The following is an 11,065-nucleotide window of genomic DNA, read 5'->3' as shown; positions in this document are numbered from 1 at the left end:
CCGAATCCCAAACTGATGTCATTTCCGGTTTAGATGCACTACATTAGGGACGAAATAATGACGGTCTACACCCTATGTAGTGCACTATTTAACTCATGAGGAGAGATTTGTTATTCTGTTTTAGCGGCACTATTTAAGTATATCCTTACTTTATCCTAAAATCCATTGTTTGCTCCCTGCTTATAGCAACTAAAATAAACAACAGTGAGTGTAAAAGTGGCTAAGTAATTTAGCAGCTAAAATAACTTTATATTTCTGTAATGTTTTTAATGTATAAACTGCAAAACCGAGGTAAAGTTGGGTTTATATTGGACATTCACTGCACATTCGAGCTTCTCTCTTCTATTTCTCAAGAAATAAACACAAAAAGGACAAAATGTGTGTGTGTAGCTGGCGAGGTCACTTTGTAAAGAAATACTACGCACATGCGCACGTAAGCATTCACGTAGGTAAAGTTGGGTTTATATTGGACATTCACTGCACATTCGAGCTTCTCTCTTCTATTTCTCAAGAAATAAACACAAAAAGGACAAAATGTGTGTGTGTAGCTGGCGAGGTCACTTTGTAAAGAAATACTACGCACATGCGCACGTAAGCATTCACGTCAACATGTCCGCCATATTGATCAGGGAAAGACTGCGCTGTAAACAAATACAAGTAAACGGAGGCGCTGTGGTTTTTCTGGATAATAATTTACATGATTTACCGGAGATGATAACGGCATCGTTTTCAAAAACTTGTCCTTTGAAACCCGTTTTCCAAAGTTTGCGTTTTCAGGCCCCGAAACGCCGTCGTCATGGAAACGAACAGCCAAACCACATCAAAAGTTTTCGGTTTTTATTTGAAAACGTTGTGGTGTAAACGGCCCCTTAACAACTACAGCAAAATGCTGCCTTTATTGCTAAAGTCTTTCTGTGAACAAATAGAAATGAAATAGAATTTTTATTATTCACACTATATTACACTCCATTCTTCTTCTCAAAGACAACTCTATTTTGAAAATAATTAAGGGATTTTTTTTAATTTAAAAAAATCAATTTCATGATACAGCTTATTATTAGAGCTGCAACTAACGATTATTTTCACAATCGATTAATTGGTTGATTATTTTTTCGATTAATTTATGGGGGCAGGGCAAACTTTCAGTGCCTTTTTTTGTTTATTTAAAATAAAATCCACAAACTGAGTGTTACAAATATAAATTCAGACTAAAACTTTACGCAACTGTTTTCTGTTTGTCCAAAACAGAAAAGAACCCAACACACACACAATTCATTTAGGACTGTAGTTTAATTCGGTGCTTTTTGTGAATCCATAAAAAATAATGCATAAGTACTTATATATAATATAAATGTAAACTAACTAAATAAGATAAATATATATAAAAATTTATAGAGTTAGATAGATAGCATTATTTTTATGGATGCACAAAAAGCACAGAATTAAACTCACTTTCACTGCACCTTGTGGTTTCTGTTCCTCATTGTCTTTAGACATTATTTTATTTTTGATCATAATGTTTGAGTTAGTCATTACAGATCTTACTCGCGCTACACTCTGTATCAGCGTGTCTACACCTTGCGTGATCAGCAATGCGGCCTCGTTACTAACACATCACTTCTGACAGAATTTACACTGCAAGTGTGCAGATACAGCATATAATGACAAACTTAAATTAAACAAATGTTTAGTGTCATGGCCTTTAAAATGTCTTTACTTGTAATTTATTCAGTTATTTATTCAGTTTCAGTAACTGTGTAAGCCTAAGCGGTAAGATTACTATTATAAGACATCACATTTGATTTGCTATTTAAAAATTATGAAAGCAATGTATTTGGAGCAAATTACTCCATCTGTTTTACGTGACTGTTTGTCACCAACCTCGAGACGGTACGGAAGCAGGAGCGGGAGGCGGGTGAACAGCGTAGGATCGGGAAGTTCAAGAAGCATAGTCGAGACAGAAAGCAAGGGTCGAGGATCACAAGAAACAATGAACTAGATCGGCTTGGTAATGCAGCAAACTAAGCTACTGAGCATATACTTCGCGCCGATTCTAGGTGGATGTCTTCTCTAAGTACTAGTGTGTGATTGGTGCCAGGTGTGTCTGATCAGAACTCCGGGGATGGGGAGCGCATGCGTGCCTGAGAAGTGAGTATTGCATCCTGGGAATTTGAGTTCTGATCAGACCGAGCTGTGACAGAACCCCCCCAAAGGGCTCACTCCGGGAGCAGAGTTCTTTATTGGCCTCCCCTGGGGTCGTGGACCTGGGAGATGAGGATGAGTTGTGTGAAAGTCCTTGGTAAGCTGTGGATCAAGTATATCCTGCCTGGGAACCCAGTACTGTTCCTCAGGTCCGTAACCCTCCCACTCGACCAAATACTCCAGCTTGCCCCTCCTGTGTCTCGAATTGAGGATGTTCCTGACGCGGTAAGCCGGTTGTCCATCAATTTCCAGAGGGGTCGGGGGAGTTTCAGCTGGTACTTCGGTGGCTAGAGGACCGTTGACAACAGGTTTGAGACGTGATACGTGGAATGAAGGGGAGATGCGACTGTGTCGTGGCAGTTCCAGACGGTAGGTGACGTCATTGACTCCCTTGAGGATCTTGAATGGTCCCGTGTACCTCGGTGCTAGTTTTTTACAGCCATGCACTTGTCTCAAATCTTTTGTGGACAACCACACCCAATCGCCGGGTTGGTAATCAGGGTGTTCCTTGCGGCGGCGATCTGCTTTGTGTTTGTACATGTCTGAGGTCTCCCTCAGGCGTCGGTGGGTATCCGCCCAGACACGCTCACTACGTTTGAACCAGTGGTCAACGGCCGGAGCTGCGGTGGGAGTTGCCTTCCACGGGAACAGTGGGGGTTGGTAACCGAGCACGCACTGGAAGGGGGTGAGATTGGTAGCCGAATGACGTAGTGAGTTCTGGGCGTACTCGGCCCATGGCAAGAACTTGCTCCAATCCTCTGGGTTATTGGCACAAAACATACGGAGAAATCGCCCCAGTTCCTGATTGACTCGTTCGGCTTGCCCATTGGCTTGTGGGTGATAACCCGAGGTGAGATTCACTGTCACTCCCATCTTCGTCATGAAGCTGGACCACACTCTGGAGGTAAACTGCGGGCCCCTGTCACTGACAATCTCCTCAGGAATGCCGTACCTGAACACATGCTGGAATAGAAGTTCGGCTGTCCTGAATGCAGTGGGGAGAGCGGGTAAGGGAATGAAACGTACGGACTTGGAGAACCGGTCCACTGCGACTAGAATTGTGGTATCTCCTTGGGATCTAGGCAGGTCTGTTACGAAATCTACAGATATGTGTGACCATCGGCGTTCGGGGATAGGTAAGGGCTTGAGCCTCCCAGCGGGGAGGGTCCGAGGTACTTTATTCTGTGCGCACGATGAACAGGACTTCACCACCTTGTGTATGTCTCCTATCATATTGGGCCACCAGTATTTCTCTTCCAGGGGATGGTGTGTGCGTTGTGTACCTGGATGTCCCGTACCGAGTACCGTGTGTGCCCAGATGATGAGTTCTTGGCGGTACTCTTCGGGTACGAAGAGTTTGTTAGGAGGACACTTTATAGGTACTTGGGACTGGGGAATCTGTTCTAGTTCCGCGTCCAGCTCCCACTCTAGCGCACTGATAACACATGAAGGACGAATGATGTACTCCTCCTGCTCGTTGACCCGTTCCGTCTGATCGAGACGAGACAGAGCATCCGCTTTTGTGTTCTTGGACCCGGGTCTGTAGGATAACGTGAACTGAAATCTAGTGAAGAATAGGGCCCATCGGGCCTGGCGGGGTGTGAGTCGCTTTGCAGTGCGAAGGTACTCCAGGTTCTTATGGTCCGTGAAGATGACAAATGGATGTGTAGCCCCCTCTAACCAGTGTCTCCACTCCTCCAGCGCTAACTTAACTGCGAAGAGTTCCCGATTTCCCACATCGTAGTTTCTCTCGGCTGGGGAAAGCTTTCGCGAGAAGAAGGCCACCGGGTGAAGTTTTGGCTTCTCTCCAAATCGTTGGGACAGAATGGCTCCTACCCCGGTCTCTGACGCGTCCACCTCCACTATAAACGGTCTGGATGGGTCTGGATGTTTGATGAGGGGTGCAGTAGTGAAGGCTTTCTTGAGCTTGTCGAAGGTGGATTGGGCAGTTGAATTCCAGGCCAGACGTTTGGGTTTCCCCTTTAGCAGGGATGTGAGGGGGTTGGCGACGGCACTGAAATTCCTGATAAATCTCCTGTAGAAGTTCGCAAACCCCAGAAACCTCTGTAGTTCCTTGATCGTCGTGGGTGTGGGCCAGCTTACTACCGCCTGGACCTTTTCTTGGTCCATGGAGATCCAGCTCTGGGAATTTGAGTTCTGATCAGACCGAGCTGTGACACTGTTGATGTAACTTCGTTTACTTGGACTTGTTGAAAAGACAACTGAGCCATCTGGTCATGTGACCTTTTTGAAGAAAACAGACCAATATTCAGTAAGATTAAGTAAGAAAATGTGTATTCCTGTTTATTAGGAGTATTGGGTTTTTGTTACATACTGAATAAACCCAATGAAAATCAGGTTGCTTTGGTCTATATATTACTTGGGTAATCTGTTTGAGATGTAGTGGTTGCAAAACAGTCCTTCACAAACTGTAGTAATTAAACAGCTGCAAGGTTAACTTATATAGGTCACATATCATTATTAAAAAAATAATAGTAACACTCTTTTTAAAATGTATATAGTGTTTTTATTAACCCTTAAACAGACAGGAGTGGAAAATGAAGAGTAAAATATAGATTCATGTTACTTTTTAACTCAACTGGAAATGTAAAAAGAAAATGTTTTGATATACTGTGTATTGTACATTTTGTTTTATGTTTTTTATGAGTTGTATCTCCTAGGATAAGGTGCCCTAATAAGGTACAAAAAATGTCAAAATGACATTACTTAAAGAAGAAAGTGTTTTCCTCTTTTTTTTTATAACATGCTATACATATTTATCTATTGTTGTTGTTTTTAATTAAACTATGCAACCAAGTCCATCCAGCTATCATCTAAATTGGAAACAAGTCTCAATGGATCAGTGTCCCTCAAGAGTAACAATAATTGTGTTTCCTTGCACGGTTAAAAATGGAGGACCAGCCAGTAAATTGCAGTGAACTCTGAATAGGTTTTTAAAAAAAGAAACACAAAATAAATACATAAACAGGCATTGTTCAGTTGAATTGATTTAAACCAAAAAATGAACAAGGAACATCCACCATAAGATGCATTCTCTTTGGCATCCTATAGGAAGAATGAGTAAAAGTTTTCACCCAAGCCTGTTAACATGTATCAGAGTTTGAGTATTGGGGTCACATGACCTGGTTTACGTTATCTGAGATTGTTTAGATAGCCTGACCAGAACCCATCATGGCCACACAGGGTGCAGGAGATATTGAGCATGTGTTAAGTAATTACACATGAATCATATTTATTTTCAGTAAAACAATCATTTAAATTCATATAATCAATTATGAACATTGTCTTTACAGGCTGATGGGAAAAAGTAGTTCACATGTTCTTCACAATGTTATTTAGCTTATTTTGAAGTGCAATCTCCTGAGATTAGTCCACAATCAGTACATGAAAAGTATCCCACAAACCTTAAGTGCAAAGGCATAATCACATGACCATTTATTGTCATTAATGACAAACACTACCTAACTCACTGAGGTTTGAGGCACTGAAAGTGGCTTTAAGACAATTCTATATAACTCTATTCTAACATATATATTGAACCAGTAGAAAGAGACATTACATAAACCCTTACACATAAAGCCCTTTGTGTAACTAGGCCCAGAATTATGCTCAATTCTTTCTGTAAATTAATTGCCATATACAGTGCATCCGGAAAGTATGCACAGCGCTTCACTTTTTCCACATTTTGTTATGTTACAGCCTTATTCCAAAATGGATTAAATTCATTATTTTCCTCAAAATTCTCCAAACAATACCCCATAATGACAATGTGAAATAAGTGTGTTTGAAATCTTTGCAAATTTATTAAAAATAAAAAACAACAAAAAAGCACATGTACATAAGTATACTTGTGTGAAGAAAACTGTGAAATTATTTCTGAACACCAAGGTTTCAACTGAAGGAGAATTTCTACAATGTAAGTATGTGTGAAACCCATGAGAAATGCTTATAGTGTGTTGTAAGAAAAGACACTTGAGACTTGAGTGTTGAAAAAAAGAGATACTTTATTGATTATTTAAAAGTAAAAACCAAATAAACATGCAATGCAGCTATTATAAACCTATATTAACCTATACATTTATTAACCTATACATGTCTGTTGTGTTATTGCTTAACAGTGAACTACTTAATCTTAAAAACTTATATAAATATATTCATATTTACATGAATATACCATACTAATTTGATTAACCTACACATTTTATCCATATAAATGTAATTAATATACATTATTAATGATACATTATTTAAAAAAAGACTAATGCTGGAGTCTAGGGGTTAAATACTTATCACAAATAAAATAACAACAATAATAATGATGATAATAATAAAAATAACAATAACACTAATAATAATAAAAGACTAATGCTGGAATCTAGGTGTTAAATATTTACCACTGATACTTACTACACATTTTATGACGAGGTGGTGACTACGAGGTGGTGAGTGTGAGGTGATGAATACGAGATTTTTAAGATTATAGCGCTCTCATATATATTGGAATTAAACTAGAACGGATTTGGACGGGCCTCCTGAAAAATTCCTCCTCCTCCTCAACAGGATTCACACGCTGCCTTCTACTAGAAGTGGCTTCTTCATTGTCCTCTCCATCCCACCTCCTCCTCTGGCTTTGGGTGGGAATCTAAACATGGCCTACAACATAAGGCTGACCAACCACACAGTCAGTTATGCTGACACTGACACGAAGACGTAACAGAAGGGGGTGGGCTCGCCGAAGTGATAGCCTCCTCACAGGGGTTGGCCTCATAGGAGATAGACTCCTGACAGAGGGTGGCCTTATAGGAGATAAACTCCTCACAGGGGTTGGTCGTATGAGAGATAGCCTCCTCACAGGGGTTAGTCTTGTAGGAGATAGCCTCCTCAGATGGGTTGGTCGTATGCGAGATAGTCTCCTCACAGGGGTTAGTCTTGTAGGAGATAGCCTCCTCAGAGGGGTTGGTCGTATGCGAGATAGTCTCCTCACAGGGGTTGGTCGTATGGGAGATAGCCTCCTCATAGGGGTTGGTCATATGGGAGATAGACTCCTAACGGGGGTTAGTCTTATAGGAGATAACCTCCTCACAGGGGTTGATCGTATAGGACAGTGGTTCCCAAACTGGGCTACGGAGGGGGAACGGGAGCAAAATGCTGAGATTTACTGTTCATTTAATTCCGCCTCACTAAATAACATTAAAATCCAATTCATGTTTTTCCCACAACCAAAAAACAAACGTGTGCCCCCTCCAGTGTACAAACAGCAAAATTGCAATGTACTAAAGGTCAAATACATGACATCCAATCTAATTATCCTGTCTTTTGCGGTCAAAACTGCATCCACTCACAGTCATGCATCAGTGTGCATCTTATCGCATGTCATTCATCTTCAGCACACAGCTCTATGATGAAGTTAAGTACAAAGCTATCGGCCCGCAACTACAGCAAGCACCGCTGATCCACAGTCCTCTGATAGCGGTGGCCCAGGTCCCTCTAACACCGCATCTGTAGCAAGCGTAAGTGTACCCACTGTTCCTAGCCCAGTTCACACTGATACAGACAGCGATGTATCCGAAGTTGAAATGCCACCTCTTCTTCACCAGCAATTCGCAGAGAAATCATCAAAGAGGCGCAAATATGATGAGAAATATATTTCTTTGGGCTTTACATACGCTGGCAGTGAAGAAAACCCCCAGCCACAGTGTATATATTTGCAAACTATTTTATAAGTGCATGAAAACAGCATTTCTGCGCAGACATTTAGAAACAAAAAATGCTACTTACTTTTTGCTAAATAAATAAAGATATTTAAGACAACTCAGGAGTAGTTAGACCCTTATAACAGCGTAGGAAGACCTAAATAGGAAGGGTCTGGAAGCATCCTACATGGTGAATTGCAGAGTGGCTAAAACGGCAAACCCCATACTATTGTGGAGGACTTAATTCTTCCTGCTGCGGCTGACATAGCTGGTTTAATGCTTGGGGGAAAGGCCAAAAAAATAACAATACAGAGGATGCCATTGTCAGACAACATAGTTTGAGAGGAGGTACGCAAAAGGATATTAAATGCCTGGGGGGTACACCACTGTAAAAAGTTTGGGAACCACTGATATAGGAGATATCCTCACAGGGGTTGGTCATATAGGAGATAGACTCCTCACAGGGTTTGGTCTTATAGGAGATAGACTCCTCACAGGAGTTAGTCTTCTTACAGGGGTTGTTCTTCTTAAAAAGTATGAGAATCTCAGAGGAGAAGGGCTTCTAAAAGGGGGTGTGAATCTCCAAGGGATAGGCTTCTAAAAGGAGGTGTGAATCTCCAAGGGGATGGGCTTCTTACAGGAGACTGCCTTAGGAAAGGGGGTGTGATTTTTACAGCAGATGGGCCTGGTAAAGGGGACGGGCTTCTCGAAGGGGGTGGGCTTCTAAAAGGCACCTCATGCTCATCACCACCATCTTGTTTCTCCTCATGCTGGTCAGACATCTGGACGTCATCCTTGTAGTCACTGTCCACGGTGCTGTAATGGAGCTCGTCGGCAGCAAATGGCGGGTCAAATGATGTTTCATCCCTCTGTCTTCCTGTGTCGAAAGAGATGAACAATGAACAGTGAGACACAACTGCACATCTCGTAAAAGTAACCGTAAAAGGAATATATATATATATATATATATATATATATATATATATATATATATATATATATATATATATATATATATGTATGTATGTATGTATGTATGTATGTATGTATAGCCGGATGATTTGGTGTAAAATTAACAGGCAAACTTTTTACATTACCAAATGAACACTGTTTGCTTTAAATATATTACCATTAAATATGTGATCATTATACATTTGATCACTTTACAGTGTATTTTATGGTAAATGCTGGCAGGTGTGGTTGCCAGAGATGTAATGAATTTTTTTTTTAGTCAGCATTTTTTCTATAACTATAGCCATTTTACTGTAAAATACTGTCGCAAAACCTGTAAAAAGTATTTTCTGTAAATAAACAGCAATTAGAAACAAACAAATTACTACAGTGGCATTAAATATAATCAAAACACTATATTTACTTAGACCTACTGTAAACAGCTTTTCAAATTTAACTCAGCTCAATGGAAAAGAAACTCATACATCAGAAATGAGAATGGAGGGGTTTTTTTTAATTCTCTAAAAACTATGCTATATGCACAAAAAACAAACACAGATATCATATTCATATTATAATAAATACATTACAGTTCAGCTCTTCTTCTTGGTGCCTCTTACCAAGTGGTGTCATGTGTTTCAAAAAAGACATGAATGAGCAGATCAGAAATGTTGAACAGGTAATTACAAAACAGCACCAATCCTGCACAAAATACTACCAGTATGAAAGAAACTAGGCAAGAAATCCCTAAACATCGGGTCTCAACAATCTGAAGGAAGGAGCAGGCACACACACACGCACACACACACTCACACGCACACACACATGCACACACACACACACTCACACACACACACACACACACTCACTCACTCCACCTATACAACTTCCCATAGTGCCATGTAGCCAACAGGTACATATAGTAAGTTTTGTACAAACTCCTGCAACAAAGCTGGAGTTTGAATATTCACCTGCCTTAGTTCAAACATCAGTAATGCCACTAATTTGCAAAATAACCCGAAGTGAGGTTGTGTGTCATCAGCATTGAAATCTGTTCGTATTGATTGTTGTCTTATTGTTTATTTATTGTGCGGGGTCATTCTTATTTCCTTGTAGGCATTAATAAATAAATTTTGTTGAGTATTGGGATGCCATATACACATGCATGATATAATGCAGGCTCTAGTCATTAGCAGTGGAGTCTAATGATTATATTATTATAATGGATATTAACAGCATTGCGTGAGTAAGTGGAATTAATAATTCAAGACATAATGCTCATACCACATTTATAAAGGCTATGTTGAAGCTAACATGCTTGTTTCATAGGGTAATTATTTCTGTAATCATACCTTATTCCTTTATTACATATAGTATTACATATAGTAAGTTTTGTACAAACTCCTGCAACAAAGCTGGAGCATATGAGACAAACATGGATGTGACTGGTGAAGCAAAATGTATAGTTCATAGATGTTTTTTTTTTTTTTCTCAAGCAAGACAAAACTCACATAAATATAGAGAAAGGAAGACCTAGATATAGATAGGATATGATGAATGGCTGGCTTCAAGTGCTTACAATGTCAGCTCCCAAAGCAGGTAGATAATCTTCTGTCACCTGGAATTAGTCAGTGGTGGATCACAGTAATGGAGAACAAAAATAAACAAAACAAAACAAATATATATAACTGTTAAAAAAGCAACCAGTGAATACAGACAAAGGAACAATAAACTGCTACAGGAAATTATGTGTGTGATGCACTGATATAATCTACTGTTTGCTTGACAAATTTGTTTTATTACTTATAACTCCAATAAAGCAACCTATTTAATGTATAGCAAATATTTTTGGTATGAAAAAAATACAGCAGTGAAAATAGATAGCAATATATTCTATTTACACTAGCTAGGCTATATAAAATGAGCAGTTCTTTGCAATAAGTGCAAATAGTTGTTAGATGCTATTCATAATTATAAAAAGTGGCAGATACTATTTGTACCCAGTATTGTTGTACATTAACAGGATGCAGTAATAACATAGAGTGTAAATGACTATATTTATTAAAATTATTACATGGCTGTTACAATATTGGGACAATAAAGCCCTCCATATACCTACCCCTAACCGGTAAACACTTTATTATTAAACAGTCGTTAGGCACTTTATTTCCACTTTTCAAATATTTTCTTCATTTTTA

This window comes from Ictalurus furcatus, chromosome 11, assembly GCF_023375685.1.
Source record: "Ictalurus furcatus strain D&B chromosome 11, Billie_1.0, whole genome shotgun sequence".
In the NCBI taxonomy this organism is placed as follows: Eukaryota; Metazoa; Chordata; class Actinopteri; order Siluriformes; family Ictaluridae; genus Ictalurus; species Ictalurus furcatus.
This window is presented reverse-complemented; position numbering follows the sequence as displayed.